At 38.1% G+C, this 15823-nt stretch overlaps 1 long non-coding RNA gene across 1 annotated transcript; it reads left to right on the forward strand.

Annotated features, from left to right (window-relative positions):
- Positions 1–788: 788 nt before the first annotated feature.
- On the forward strand, positions 789–13422 carry LOC116470336 (uncharacterized). The gene is made up of 3 exons (XR_004248580.1): positions 789–974; positions 6103–6265; positions 13120–13422. It is a non-coding gene; the product is annotated as an uncharacterized LOC116470336 (long non-coding RNA).
- The last annotated feature ends 2401 nt before the right edge of the window (positions 13423–15823 follow it).

Consider the following 15823-nt stretch of genomic DNA (forward strand, 5'->3'; position numbering starts at 1 on the left):
AAAGAGTTATTAATCTTTAATTTACTATAATACACATATTTGTATGTGTGGCATATGATGTATTCATCCTAAAAATGACATAACAAATTTCTCAAACTTGCAAATAACCTGGACTCCATAGTTTTGTGGGGATGTTGGATTTAGATTGACAAGTAAAGGATGACGGCCCTAGGTGACATGATCATTAAGATGAAAGATCAACTTTCTGCTTCCTTTACCTAACTCCAGGAGGAGTATAAAATAAATATTACTTCTTTTTGCTTTCCTGAAACCCATGCTGGAGGTGAGAATTCATTCTCACACTCTAAACATCCTCTCTCATGACTAGTCTACAATTATTCTTAAATTCAGAGAGTATTTTGACCCTGTGAAGAGACTGTGAAAAGTAGGGTGTGCCTAGTGGTTTGTATGTGGAATGCCCCAGGCAGAGGGACTTCCTAGGAGCCAAGCTGTTGCTTGGCTATCTTTGTGCCATACGCGACTTCTGTTCGAGTTCCAGCATTAGTGGGAGAGCCTAACGTATATTGCCAGCCCTCTCCCTGCCTAGAACTCTTGTGACTGGCCCTAAGGCACATTAGGTGTTTATTCCATATCCTTGATGACAAAGAAACTGTGATCTTGTTCTGGGGAATGTCCCTTTTCCCATTCAAGTGTATGATCATATTTTCAAGCAATCGCGTTTACATTCAGCCTGGAAACTTTCTGCCCAATTCTCAAGTTCTACTGCCAGCAGCTTGGATATTAGAGAATGCTGATTTAGCTCATAGGATGCATTGAACCACATTGCCATGGTAACCAGTAGACAGACCTCAGAGAAGCAAGGCTGCAGAGAAACTGTAGCCATCACCAAACAACAAATCAATGGGAAGTGTCTCAGGAGAGATTTCTAATTATCATACATTTGTCCTTGCAGCCAAACCAGGATGCAATGGAAATGGTGCCTTTGGCACTAGCATCTTAGGTCACAAAATCAGGTAAACTCTCCTGGGCTCCTTTGGGAATTCCACAGAGTCTCCTGCTGCCTTAGGTGTATTGAAATAGATTCTTAGATTGACCTTTTCCTTACAGTTATCACCAAGTCCTTGGCAGTGATAACTAAAGTGCCGTACAGCTTAAGGTATTTTATGGACAGCGAGGCAATTTTTAAAAGTCTCACATCTGTGAGCCGGATATAATAGCTAATAGCATCTGAGATGATTCTGACATCTTAACGAGATTGCCTCTGTTTATTCCTTATTTTATTCTTTTTTGCATTCTCTTTAATATAAGCAAGCTTAGTTCAATGATCTTTAATGCAAGTGGAGTACTGATATGTTTATATGCAAATATATGCAAATCATATAGTAAGATAAGGCTTCTAGAGTAACAACTGGTAACATCCATGTTTACTTATGAAGAAAGTGCTCAAGGTTGCAAAGCTATCACTAAAGATTTACTAATAATTTGCTGGGGAAATAGTTGTTGAAATCCTTTTTCTGCTTTTAAATGTGCTGAGATCAAGGCTGTCTGATTCTTGAGACATGGAGAATGTGATAAATGAAGACACAACATCACGTGAATAAAATTCGAATTGCCTGTGCTAAGAGAGTGGCTTTGAACTTCTTGCAGTTGGACTGAGCTGCAAAGGCATCTGCGTTAGTAGAGGTCTTTAACGTATCTGTTTTGCAGTAATTCATATTTCTGAATGGCATATGCTGGAGGTTGGCCTGAATCACCTTTGTTTTATTAAAGGTGCATTTAAGGTCAACTACCACTAACTGCATTGTTAAATATTGATTTAGCCATTTGAATTAATGTAATTTTCAGTCCTTTTTCTACTTAATATACACCAGAACTCCCGTGACCCAGTGAGACAGAAGATCAATACATGGGCACTCAGCTTGTATTGAAGCTGGGGTTGATTGCTTGCTTGTTTTCCTGTGAAAACCAAAGTGTTTAAGATAATGGGCTATTGGCTTATCTACTTACCTTCTGCAAAACTTCTGAATGCTTTCATCTCTTGCAGGATGTTTTTGACCTATTTAGTGATCAGTGTTTCTCAGAGTTCTGAGTGATTAGGTTTCCTTTGTTGAGGAACAAATGGTATCAAGAAAGCAAAAACCCAAACCTGAAACATCAAAATAGCCAGGTCGGCACTACATGGATTCACATTTCAAGATTTGAAACAAGCCTTAGGTTACTTTACTCAGCACTTTCATCTTACTGGTGATGAAACAGTTTAAATGACTTTTCAAACTGCTAAAGTCAGAACTAGAATCCTGGACTTCTAAAGATTCTCTTTTCATTGATACTGTAGTGTGTATCATTTATTTTTCTGCAAACTGAGGCAAAGTAAAGGAATTTTGTGACCATATTCATTAAAATATTGTATTGGGCTTAGAGGAGGTTGGTATTAAAAATGAAGTAGTTTATTTTACTAGACACTAAATGGAGACTCCATCCCTATGAGCTGCCATGAGAATATTGCCTCCTTGGTAAACTTTCAGCTTAGCTCTGTAATCTCTAGATGATACCAACTGGCTTCACTTATTCTGGTTTATTGAGATCAATTAATATGTATTTGGTGTATGTTCTTTTCCTGCCTACCCTCCAGTTAAGCTTAGAAGTGCCAGGGGGCTGCCTTTGCCACTGTGTACAAAAAGTGTGTCTAAGAATTCAGCAATCATTTGAGGAAACAGTCAAGAGTCAGAGACCAAGCCCTGGCAATGTGAAGTGTCTGGATTTAGACATGCCTAAAGCTAGTGATACCCCTGAAAATTTAGATTATGTAAGTGAATAAATACCCTTATTTGCTCAAAAAAAATTTTTTTTTTTTTTTGAGATGGAGTCTCGCTCTGTTGCCCAGGCTGGAGTGCAGTGAGGCGACTTTGGTTCACTGCAAGCTCCGCCTCCCGGGTTCACGCCATTCTCCTGCCTCAGCCTCCCGAGTAGCTGGGACTACAGGTGCCCGCCATTGCGCCCAGCTAATTTTTTTGTATTTTTAGTAGAGACGGGTTTCACCATGTTAGCCAGGATGGTCTCGATCTCTCGACCTCGTGATCCGCCTGCCTCGGCTTCCCAAAGTGCTGGGATTACAGGCGTGAGCCACTGCGCCCGGCCTTTTTTTTTTTTTTTTTTTTTTTTTTTTTTAAAATAAAACCAAGAGTCTCAACTTCCTGATGAATACATAAGCTGAGTTGGGGTATTTGAGAAATACTTGGATCTTGATGGTGTAGTATAAAGCTTCAAAGTCATGGAGTAGTTTCACAAAGATTTCTTACAGCATTTCTAAATGTGTTACAACAGGCCAGGTAATAGGTCTCAGGTAAACATCTGTATCCAAGATCCCTCTTTTCAATCTGTATCTAGACAAACAGATGTACAGTACGACCATTGTAAATTGCCATTTTATGTTCAAAGTCATTACATAATGTCAGTGCTTCCAGGGTTTAATAATATCTTAATGATGATACGGTATAGTCTTCATTGTAAAAGCTAAAGTTAACTAAGTTGGTTTTTTTGGTCAAAACTTTCACTTGAGAAAAAGTTTTCTGTTCCAAAACCGAAATTGATTATTAAGAAAGGAAAGCACAGAGATTGAAATTACAGACTTTAGCACTGGAAGAATAACCTTGGAGATGGTTCAAGATTCTCAATTTACAGGTAACACTGAGGCCCTGAGGGTTTAGATGACTTGGCCTCAGCTGTATAGCTCCTTTAGTGGTGGAACTGACACTAATACCCCCATCTCCAACTGGAGCACTTTACTCTGTTCTGACATTCACAGCCTGATGGACTTGCTTGTCTCCTATTATTTGGTAGCATGCTGGGAGGTACTTTCTATCACTGGGTTGCCTGGAGTCAAAAATTTCTAATGTTTAGATGATACAGGACAGTAGCACAATTTACTGACAGCTGTGGAAGTAATTTAGTTTATGTCCACATTTTCTAAGTGCAAGCAAAGGTGTTGTAGCACTCCAGTCCCTGTAGAGGTTATGAATGTAATTAGAAAATAGAAGTTTAAACCAGGCAAAAAGAATTAAATTAACTGGAACAAACACAATAAACAGAGTCAAATCTTTTGTCTCAGCACCTGGTTACAAAATGAGGCCCAGGGATCAATGACTAGAACCACACAGCTTTTAGGTAGTATCTCTACCTGCAAAAGATGGTAGTGGGGGCAGATTTGTTCATTCCATTTCTTTGGGCAGTTTTTATTCACATCACATAGACCTCCTCACAAACACTCTGCAGTTATGTGCAATTAAATGAACTTATTGACGTAAAGGAGACTTGATATATTAAAAAATATTAAATATTAATGATTTTTGCCTCTATGTATTGGATGTAGTGTTCATGGAGAAAAAGTCTATAAGAACTATAACATCAAAATTATAAAATGTCTGGATGTGAAGTTCATAAAGCTGAAACTACTTTTTTCTTAAACAAAGGCAGATGCTTTGTGTAGATGGATATCTCTTTTTCTGTGTTCTAGGCATTTGCTTTCATTTTTGAAACTCTTTTAAGTGCTACATGAGGCACCTGGCCCTAGAGTGAAAAGAGATTAAAAACACCTTGGGGAATCTTAATTCCCTCTAAATCACTTTTTTCTCCCTTAAAAAAAGAAGTTAGTCTTGAATGAAATATGGAAACTTATCCACCTTGCGAATAATCTACTCTCTTCTCCTCTTGCCCCAGAGTTCCAGAGCTTGCTGACAGATAGGGGGTGATTAAAAATTCTCATTGTGCCCATGTACCTTGTGCCCTGTCCTTTGTCATTCTGCAGTTGGGCATCAAAGCTGTAGCATCTATGTTCTTTGAAGACTAAGCAGGTTGGACATGCAATTTAGATGAAAAACAATTACTCTGTGTTAGCTTGCTTTTGGCAAGAGTGTATTAAGGCTCATCTCACTGATGGGAAACAAAAGCTGCACTTCATCTTCATGAATTTCAAATGAGGGAGAGAGAGAGGAGGAAACAGTGAGTTTTCTGGCAGGAGCTTTTCTGCATAACCTTTCTCTGATGAGTGGGTTCCTTTCTTGATAGAATACCCTCAGTATTGGCTTGGATAATAATGTGTTTCTCTCCCATGCACAGATGGTGCAAATGATCATGTGGTTCTACTGGTGGGGAGCCTTTGAAACACAAAAAGAGGGCTAAGCAGATGAAGTACATTCTGTGGCATTTTTTTGAACTTATGAAGGGAAGAGAATTAATAGCCATATTGTACTGGTATCTTTTGTTATAAATGTGTTTGGTTCTGAGAAAACAAGCAAACAAAAGGCAAATTTGCATATTTGTGAATCATCTGTGCGTTAGGTGAAATTGAACCTTAAGAAACAGCACTTTATCTCCATGAGTTCAGTTCAGATAGGTCCATTAGATCACCAACTTGTGGATAACATGTCACACATTTTTTGTGATGTCAGAATGAGTTCTTAGCCTTGACTGTTGAAGACAGGGCGTCCTGAGCCAAATGGGACAGTTGCTGAGTGAGGACACCAAACCTATTCTTAGGAGGCACATATTGCCAACAATATTATCCAGATAAAAAACACAAAAGAAACATCAAAGGCAGTACTGAAAGGGAATAAAGGTCACCCCAGGCCAACAGGTATCACATGTGTCTGCAGGAATGAGTGTTAGGGGAATAAGGCCACATTTATGGATATGAGACCTGTGCAGTCACTTGGGGCCCTGTGCTCAGAAGGCCTCATGCTTGGTTTGAGATATGGTTTGGCTCTATGTGCCCACCCAAATGTCACCTCAAATTGTAATCCCCATAATCCCCCCATATTGAGGAAAGTGACTTGGGGGGAGACTGGATCATGGGGGCAGTTTCTCTTATGCTGTTCTCATGATAGTGAGTATATTCTCACTAGATCTGATGGTTTTATAAGTGTTGGACGGTTCCTCCTCCACATATTCTTTCTCTCACCTGCCACCATGTAAGATGTGCCTGCTTCCCCTTCCCCCATGATGGTAAGTTTCCTGAGGCCTCCCCAGCCATGCAGAACTGTGAGTCAATTAAACCTCTTTTCTTTATAAATTACCCAGTCTCAGGAAGTTCTTTATAGCAACGTGAAAATGAACTAATATACTGAACTTGATGCTCTGTTCTAGCTGTCTTGAAATTCTTACTAACTTTTGAACACGGAATCCTACATCTTCATTTTGTACTGGTCCCCACATATTTTATAGCTGATCTGAAGGAGGAGAGAGAGATGATGGGGGATGAAGGGTATGGGAGTGTATGCTATGGCTGCCTGCTGTCAAAGTTCTCCAGGTATGACAGAGTACAACTTTCCTACGATAACCAGTAGAGTCAATTGCTCCTTGAGGGCAGGCAGAGTGAATGGTATCTTCTGGAGACAGCCTTGAAAGAAAGATAGCTTTTCCCCTGTGAGTTATGTGTCTCTTCATGTATTCACCTCTGCATGTCATATTCTTAGAGTCAAAACCTGTACCGTACCTGAAGTTAATACTACGTGAGTCACTTCAGAAATAAGACGTGTTTTGTTGACTCGTGGCTAACATGTAGAAAATCTATATTTTTTTCCTAGAAAGCAAGGCCTAGATTTCAGTTCAGTCTATGAACAGATTTTTATTTCTATATGATATTTGTGGTTTTAAGTTAAATTGGATTTTTCCCTTATCGTCTGTGGTTAAATTCTAATCCCTAAACTAGTTAACGTTGGAGATCTGGTAAAATTCTACTAAATTCTTCAACCTTAAATTGTCCTATAATGAAAAAGTGGCTCTAGACTTGATATAGATTTATTATAGGACATTTATGAGAAGCAATAGAGCATAGAGAAAAGGCTTTTATTGAGAGAGAATTGGATCCAAGTTCTGGCTCTGCCACTTAAGAGCTCCATGCTGTTAGAAGAGTCATTTCATTGCATTAAGATAGTTTCCTCAATAGTAAAATCAGGATAAGAATATTACTTTTCATGGGTTATGTCAGTATTAAAAGAAATAGCAAATAAAGTGATTATAATAGTTCATGGATGCAGTGCAGGTGTTTTTAGAAGTATATAAATTTAGACTGCGCATGGTGGTGTGCACCTATAAACCCAGCTCTTTGGGAGGCTGAGGAGGGAGAATTGCCCAAGCCCAGGCATTTGAGGCTGCAGTGAGCTATGATTGTGCCACTCTTCTCTGGTGCAGCATGGGTGACAAAGTGAGACCCTGTCTCTAAAAAACAACAACAACAAAACAATATGAATTTAGTTATTTGTAGTTACCTGGCTATTATTCACTCTTCTTAATGTTAACCCTGTTGTATGGACTAACCTCACTATTCAAAGCCCATGTTCAAATGAGATTTCATCCTAAATGCATTTAGAAAAGAAACGAAAACAATCAGGAAAGTATAAACTAACTTAGTTTTTAAGCATACTTATTCATAAAATGTTTTTAACTTTTCTATATAAAGTATGTGACTTTTTACCCAATGGGCTTAGAATTAGATCTATATAGGGTGTACGTAAAAATTCTTTCAACTCTGAATCTGAATGTTTCCCTTTGTCTTTTACAGCCTCCCAAATGTCCACATAGATAGTATCAACCCTCAATGCAAATTATAAGAATGTTATTTTAAAATGTAATAAAAAGTGACCAAGTTGATCCAAACCCCACAACATCATGAATAGTTTCCATTTATCTAGCATTTAGTTCTCTCCTAAATGGTAAGTATATCAGTTGTAAGTCCACCGCCATGTGTCTCCCTTGGAGAAGGCCCTATTTCATGGTTAACATCATAGCTGTGAAATTGAAACCTCTGGTTTCCATCCTATGAGGGAGGCATTCTGTGTTGGGGGTCGGGGTGGGATTTAAAAACATAGGATGTTTATAAATTCCTGATGAAACTTTAAAATGTAAATACAATATATGAAAGAAACTGTAAACATCTCTTGCAAACCTATTTTGCAGAGTTTTTAACACTATACAATTCAAAAATCTAGACTAGCACAACTGCCATCTTTGGTGATGCATTGTTCATTCTGATTTTCCAAGCCATTGAGAACTTCTGCACTTGGTGCTGAGTGATTTCATGAACTTCCATCTGTGAATACAATCCTAAATTTATTCAGTGTGTGGTTTTGATGAGGAGGCAGGTTTATGTAGGATGTATTTTTTTTTTTAAAGTCTGGGTTTTGAGAATGCAGCCAAGTAATTCATCCTGGTCTACTCATATTTTCTTAAAAGGATATCATGGATGAACCATTAACCCTTTGAAATAAAATCACCCAGGAAGAAAGCATGATAAAAAAGTAATGAAATTGTTATAATTTAGAGGAAAACTTCATAACATCTCAAAGTAACACCACATAAACTATATATATATTTTACAAAAAGGATCAGTTACACTTTCCTGAGAGTAGATATTGAGTAAAATCAACATTAATATTAAAAACTTTCTATTAAAATTTCAAATTGTTTGCTTTTATAAAATCACCTTATGTATACATGCATATACCCTCATCTCTAAAGTTATACACATTTCACATTGCTGCATAGATCTAGTAGATGTATTGTCTGCCTTCCAAGGGGCATGCATTTTTAAATGAATAAATCACTTAAATGAGTCAAAGGGTTGGTACACTGTGTTAACAGAGGAAACTTCTATCACTTCTAGAAAATATCTAGGCTCTCTTTCAGAGACCTCCTTTTCCTGTAAATTCCTGGTTAAACTAAGAGAAGAAAATCCAAAGTCAATGAAATTTTTATTAGAATAGTTCTAATTTTAATATGGTATTTGGTTGTAGTGGTAAGGGGGAGCAGTTTAGGAGAACACTGCTTTCCTTTCCATAATTCTTTGAAGTTATTTATTTCTTTACCTAACTTTTTTACACCAGGAATTTTTGATTAGCTATAATATACTTTCATCATACCATTTTATGGCTTTTAGAAATGAAGTTATAATAAGCAATATTGAGTGACTTACATTAGGGCGGCCACTGTGGATGGACCCTTTTGGGGGGAATATGATTCAGAAAAAAAAAGGTCAGTGTCACAGTAAAAAGAATGTAGGTTTGGGGCCTGCTGACTTTCTTCAGCATCATGTAGCTCTAGAGCAATTGTATATATGCAATTCTTTGTCAGACTTCATGACTAAAACACCAAAAGCAATGGTAACAAAAGCCAAGATTGACAAATGGAATCTAAACTAAAGAGCTTCTGCACAGCAAAAGAAACTGTCATCAGAGTGAACAGGCAGCCTACAGAATGGGAGAAAATTTTTGCAATGTATCCATCTGACAAAGGGCTAACATCCAGAAGCTACAAAGAACTTAAACAAATTTACAAGAAAACCCCATCAAAAGGTGGGCAAAGGATATGAACAGGCACTTTTCAAAAGAAGACATTTATGCGGCCAAGAAGCATATGAAAAACTCATCATCACTGGTCATTAGAGAAATTCAAATCAAAACCACAGTGAGATACCATCTCTAGCCAGTTAGAATGGCGATCATTAAAAAGTCAGGAAACAACAGATGGAGAGGATGTGGAGAAATGGCAATGCTTTTACACTGTTGGTGGGAGTGTAAATTAGTTCAACCATTGTGGAAGACAGTGTGGTGATTCCTCAAGGATCTAGAACCAGAAATACCATTTGACTCAGCAATTCCATTACTTGGGTATATATCCAAAGGAATATAAATCATTCTATAGACACGTGCACACGTATGTTTATTGCAGCAGTATTCACAATAGCAAAGACTTGGAACCAACCCAAATGTCCATCAATGATAGACTGGATAAAGAAAATGTGGCACATATACATCATGGAATACTATGCAGCCATCAAAAAAGGATGAGTTCATGTCCTTTGCAGGGACATGGTTGAAGCTGGAGACCATCGTTCTCAGCAAACTAACACAGGAACAGAAAACCAAATGCTGCATGTTCTCGCTCATAATTGGGAATTGAACAATGAGAACACATGGACACAGGGAGGGGAACATCACACAAAATGGGGCCTGTTGCAGGGTGTGGGGCTACGGGAGGGATTACATTAGGAGAAATACCTAATGTAGATGACGGGTTGATGGGTGCAGCAAACCACCATGGCATGTGTATACCTATGTAACAAACCTGCATGTGTCTGCACATGTCTCCCAGAACTTAAAGTATACAAAAAAATTTCTTTGTCTTAGTTTCTTAATCTGAAAAAGTGGTTGTTTAGACTGGAAGTGATGTGCAAAGCACCCAGTACACTAGATAGAATGACATAGTCGATGGCTAACAACACTAATTACAGACAGGTATGTGCTGAACCCTCCAGACTTCCTATTCTGCACACAGTGTGCATAAAGCCAGAGTACTCAAAAACTTATGAAGTGCCCTTGAACTCCTTTCTACAGAGTGGGCTTTGAAAATCTACAGTAACATACATCGTTATGCTACAGAATAGAGTTGTGCTCAACAATAGCCTTTTGACCTTTCTTTGGTTTTGCTTATAACAGAAAATAATGGATTTTTTTTTTAGGTCTTGCAATACAGCATCATGCTAAAATGAAGTAGTTATCTTTACCAATAAATATGAATATTGTCTTTTTTAGAATAATATTTTCCACTTATATTCCTTACATTATAAATACATAAAATCTAGTCATGTTTTATTGCTTGAAATCAAGACTTTGTTTAGCTTAAATGACTGAGCAGAACTTCCAATGCTGCTATTCTCAAATGCTGTGTTTTTTTTTTGGCGGTGAATTCAGAATTTCTCTGTACTTAAAAATTGAAACACATGTGACATTTTTTCCTTAAAAGCAGCTCAGAGATCTATCTCTATTTTAGATTATCCCACATTTCTACTCAAGAACGTTGAATTTTAATAATCAGTAATCAGATCTTTCTATGCATCAGGCTGTTGGCTGTAATTAAACAAAATGCCTGGAGTTTTCCAGTTGGATGGATATGACAATGAATCAGTGATCAAAAATTGTTGTCGAATGAAACAATACCAATAGGGGCCATCTGCGTTTGCTCAGAACTCATATGGTTCTGGCATGTATCTACTTGTCTATAAATCTTGAGCTTCAAAGAGGCTGAAAATTCTTTTTGTAATGATTTTTCCTGGTTGATTTTGTTTAATAAAACTAAAGTACAGTTTTTGAGAATGAACACATAAAATGGCATTGGGAACATGTGGCTTTTGTCTAATTTCCAGGACAATAAGCTAATACCTTTGAAAACAAAATCAATTCTGAAAATGATACAGAACATATGCTAGAGTAATCTTAGAGTCTGCATTCGTCTTGAACATGAAATCTTAGAACCTTTGAGAGTATTCACTGGAAATCCAGAAATCCTTTCTGGTTCTGACACATTTCTTCTTCTTTCAATAAAAACCAGACCTGGGCTGATGCCAGCATTAAGCCCTGGGGCAGCTGGAATGAAGCTGACACCAGGTGAAATTCCATGATCTATCATACCAGCTACACAGGGAACTTAAATACTTCATCCCCAACATTTTGACACAATGCAATTATTTTGTTTTTGACAGATGGCATTTGTTTGTTTGAAAAGGTTTTTGCTAAAAGTACCATCTTCAGATAAATGTACTCAGATTTGTATTTTAGATGTATTTCACAGCTGCACTTTTATAAATAGGTCGAAAAATAGCCAGATACTGATTTATATTTGACAGCTCATTTTAGTGGTATTCAGAATTTCCGCAAGGATACTTTGGCTTGTTCCCTTGAGTCTTCACAGCTCATGAAAACTCCAAACAGTATTAAAGGCAAAAAAAAAAAAGATCTTTAATATGATATGTTCAAACCTCAGTGGATTATCTTGCTCCAGATTTTCCGAACTAGCTTCAGTTTGGAACCATTTCCATCAATTCTTTGAACAATTATTGCAGTTGGCTGAACATGTTCAGTGAATAATAAAAGGCTTACTCAGTGTTAATTTAGACAAGAAAATGGGTCAGGTATAGTGGCTTATGCCTGTAATCCTAGCACTTTGGGAGGCCAAAGTGGGAGAATCCCTTGAGCCCAGGGGTTTGAGTCCAGCCTGGGCAACATAGGAGGGAGACTCTGTCTCTAAAAAATAAAAAAGCCAGGCATGGTGACACCACACCTGTAGTCCCAGCTTACTTGGGAGGCTGAGATGGGAGAATTACTTGAGCTGGGGAGGTTGAGGCTGCAGTGAGCTGTGATTGCACCATTGCACTCCAGCCTGAGTGACCAAGCAAGACTGTCTCAAACAAACAAACAAAAATTGCCCAGGTCAAAGTTCTGTATCTGTGGATAAGTGTGCTTTGTATGTATTGGTTTTTCCTGTTGGTAAAAAACATGGATTCTAGAGGCTGACTGCCTGTCTTCCAAATGGGCTCTCAAGAGAACATTGCATTTGTTTCCAAACCTCTTGCTTCAGTTTCCTTATCTATACAATTTGGATACTAATAGTGCCCACTTCTGTCCTTGCGATAGTTTGCTGAGAATGATGGTTTCCAGCTTCATCTATGTCCCTACAAAGGACATGAATTCATCCTTTTTTATGGCTGCTTGGTATTCCATGTCGTATATGTGCCACATTTTCTTAATCCAGTCTATCATTAATGGACATTTGGGTTGGTTCCAAGTCTTTGCTATTGTGGGAATTGAACAATGAGAACACTTGGACACAGAATGGGGAACATCACACTCTGGGGCCTGTAGTGGGGTGAGGGATGGGGGAGGGATAGCATTAGGAGATATACCTAATGTAAATGATGAGTTAATGGGTGCAGCACACCAACATGGCACATGTATACATATGTAACAAATCTGCACGTTGTGCACATGTACCCTAGAACTTAAGTTAATATACACAGAAAATTCAGAAATGCTTGGCTTATGGGGGATCTGCAATTATATATATGTGTATATGTATACATATGTGTATATGTATGTATATATACCTAGATGTATATGTATTATATAAACTAGAACAAATAACAACTGATAATAATCTTTCGTCTGATTCCTGTTTCCATCATTGACTATGTGAAAGTTGTACTACTAAATGTATTGAGTAGCTTATGAAATACTGAACTAGACTCTATCAATGATATAAAAAAATATGTAGCTATTTTGAAAAAAAATTATCATAATTTCTCTCATTTGATCCTCAAATATTTTCAAGGTCCAGAGAGGATTTAAGTTGCTGGAATAATCCACCCAATCTTCCAGAGGTGATTGATGGTATGTGGATATCACTGATCACAAAACACAATAAAGGACCTAAGGCAACATCTTTGTTCTTTCTCAATGTGGGGAAAATGTTTTTGTTCTACTTGGTAAACGGCTTCTGCAGTGTTTCTTGGAGACCTCAATAAATGATTATTTTCCAGCATTCCATAACGTGTCAAATGTTTTACTCCCATTTCCCTGAGGTTCTCTTCCGTCAGCACTTGTCTTGCAGCTCAGTACAGACATGGCATGGGTAAAGTGCACAGTGAAGATTGGTACAGGAAAGGCTGAAGCCCTTTCTTCCAGAAGATGAAAACTCTTCTGGACTTACCCCCACCCCTCCAGATCTTAAGACTGACTCTTGTTTGAAGATGTGTGTTTTGCTTTACTTCCCTCTGTGAGTGCTCAGCACAGAGCAGTATCTACTTTCCTGGTTTTACATTTTTCATTTTAAAGATCCAATTACCTCAAGTCCTTTTCCTGAATATTGCAGTGGGCCTGCTGACCTAATACTTCTCTCATCTCTAATTTCAATCATTATCTCTACTTGAAGTTGCATCACACATACACATACCTGAATATGTGAGGACAGAGACAATTCCCCTCGCAGGAAGAAATGGCTCATATCATTTGAGAGCTGAGTCTGAAGGGCATCATCAATGTTATTTCCTCATGTTCAGTGGCATTTTCTGGTGTGTCGTATTAGATTTAGTTATGGTATCACCAACTATAGTAGTGCAGCCACTCTGCTCTTCAGAAATGCTGAAACAGGCACAGCCTGGAGGCACTAGGAAAGTCCATTGCTCAGTGCATCTAAAGGTCCAATAGTTCGGAATCTTTTCTAAGTCCTTTCCTTTATCATTCTTTGTGGCTGCTAGAGCTAGCCAGTGGTTGGTTATATGTTTTTTTTTTTTTTAATTTGATGTAGTATTATCAAATCTCTGATAAATTTACAATTCCTTTTTCTTGGGGATTTGGCAATGAGAAGAAGTTTCCATTTTCTTGAAGGTGTTTGAAAGGATAACTCTGAACTTCATTTCTAGAATGTATAATGCTGTGAAATAAAGGTAATATGAAAATAGTGACAGCTACCATTGTTGAGGGTCTGCTTTGCACTGAACACCATTACAAGTGTTTGAGGTATCATACATTTTTTAGCTGCACAAGAATACAGTAGTCTTGGAGGGTAGGTATTTGCACTGTACCATAGGTAAGCTCAGAGAAGAGGGTTCTTGCTTAAGATGGCATAGTACGAAAGAGAGAGGAAAGCCTTCTTGTGACACATCCTCTCTTTGCAGAGGAGCTTAGCTTCTGAGATGCTCCAGCGCATCTTGTGGGTCTAGTGCATTTTGTTTTCTGGAAGAATTGCCTACTGATGGGGACGCCAAACAAAGTGCCGACCCACTGAGAAATAGTGTGAGACCTTCTGCTTCTCGGCTGCTTTGGGTCATCTGTGAGTGTTGCAGTCCTTAGGGGAGGATATGAGGTGGGTTGCCAGGCAAACAGGGCAGCTTGCCTTCTCCACAGTCTACTTATCACAGGTCCTGGCTGACATTCATTCATTCATTTACTTATTTTACTTGTGTGTGTATATATATATACACACACAACATATAATTATATATTATATATTAAATATATATTATATATAACATAATTAATATATTTTTTATAACCAATATATATACACGTACCATAATTATAATTTTAGTCATTTGTGAATATACTTTCAATGGCACTGAATGCATTTACAGTGTTATGTAACCATGACCACTGTCAATACCCAAAACTTTTTTCAGCATCCCAACCAAACCTCAATGCTTGTCAAACAATAACTCTTCCTTTCTCCCCCTGTCCAGCCCCTGGTAACCTCTAGTTTATTTTATGTCTCTAGATTTGCCTCTTCCAGGTAGCTTGTAGAAATAGAATAATACAATATTTGTCCTTTGGTGTCTGGCTTATTTCACTAAGCATAATGTTTTCTTTTATTCCATTATTATTATTATTATTATTATTATTGAGACAGAATCTAACTCTGTTCCCCAGGATGGAGTGCAGTGGTGTAATCTTGGCTCACTGCCACCTCTGCCCCCAGGGTTCAAGCAATTCTTGTGCCTCAGCCTCCCAAGTAGCTGGGACTACAGGCATGCACCACCATGTCAAGCTAATTTTTGTATTTTTAGTGGAGATGGGTTTTCACCATGTTGGCCAGACTGGTCTTGAACTCCTGGCCTTGAGTGATCCACCTGCCTTGGCTTCCCAAAGTGCTGGAATTACAGATGTGAGCCACTGTGCCCAGCCCAGGCTACAGATGTGAGCCACTGTGCCCAGCTAGTGTTTTCAAGGTTCATTCATACTGCAGCATATATCATCAACTTAATTCCTTTTTATGACTGAAAGATTTTATTGCCTGCGTATACCATATGTTTTTCCATTTATCTATTGATGGATTAGTTTTTGAGAGGAAGCCATTGGATGATTTAATTCCTCAGGGGACCTCATGCCACATGCGGCACACCCAAAGGTTTGTTTTGGGGCATAGTGATTTGCTGGAGTTCTAATACCTTCAGGATGAAGCACACAGAGTAAAGATTGACAGCTTAAAATCCGTTTCTACTATTTATTGAGCCCTAAGTAGACATCTACTGCTGTATTTG

Source organism: Hylobates moloch, unplaced genomic scaffold, assembly GCF_009828535.3.
Source record: "Hylobates moloch isolate HMO894 unplaced genomic scaffold, HMol_V3 SCAFFOLD_6, whole genome shotgun sequence".
NCBI classification, from domain to species: domain Eukaryota; kingdom Metazoa; phylum Chordata; class Mammalia; order Primates; family Hylobatidae; genus Hylobates; species Hylobates moloch.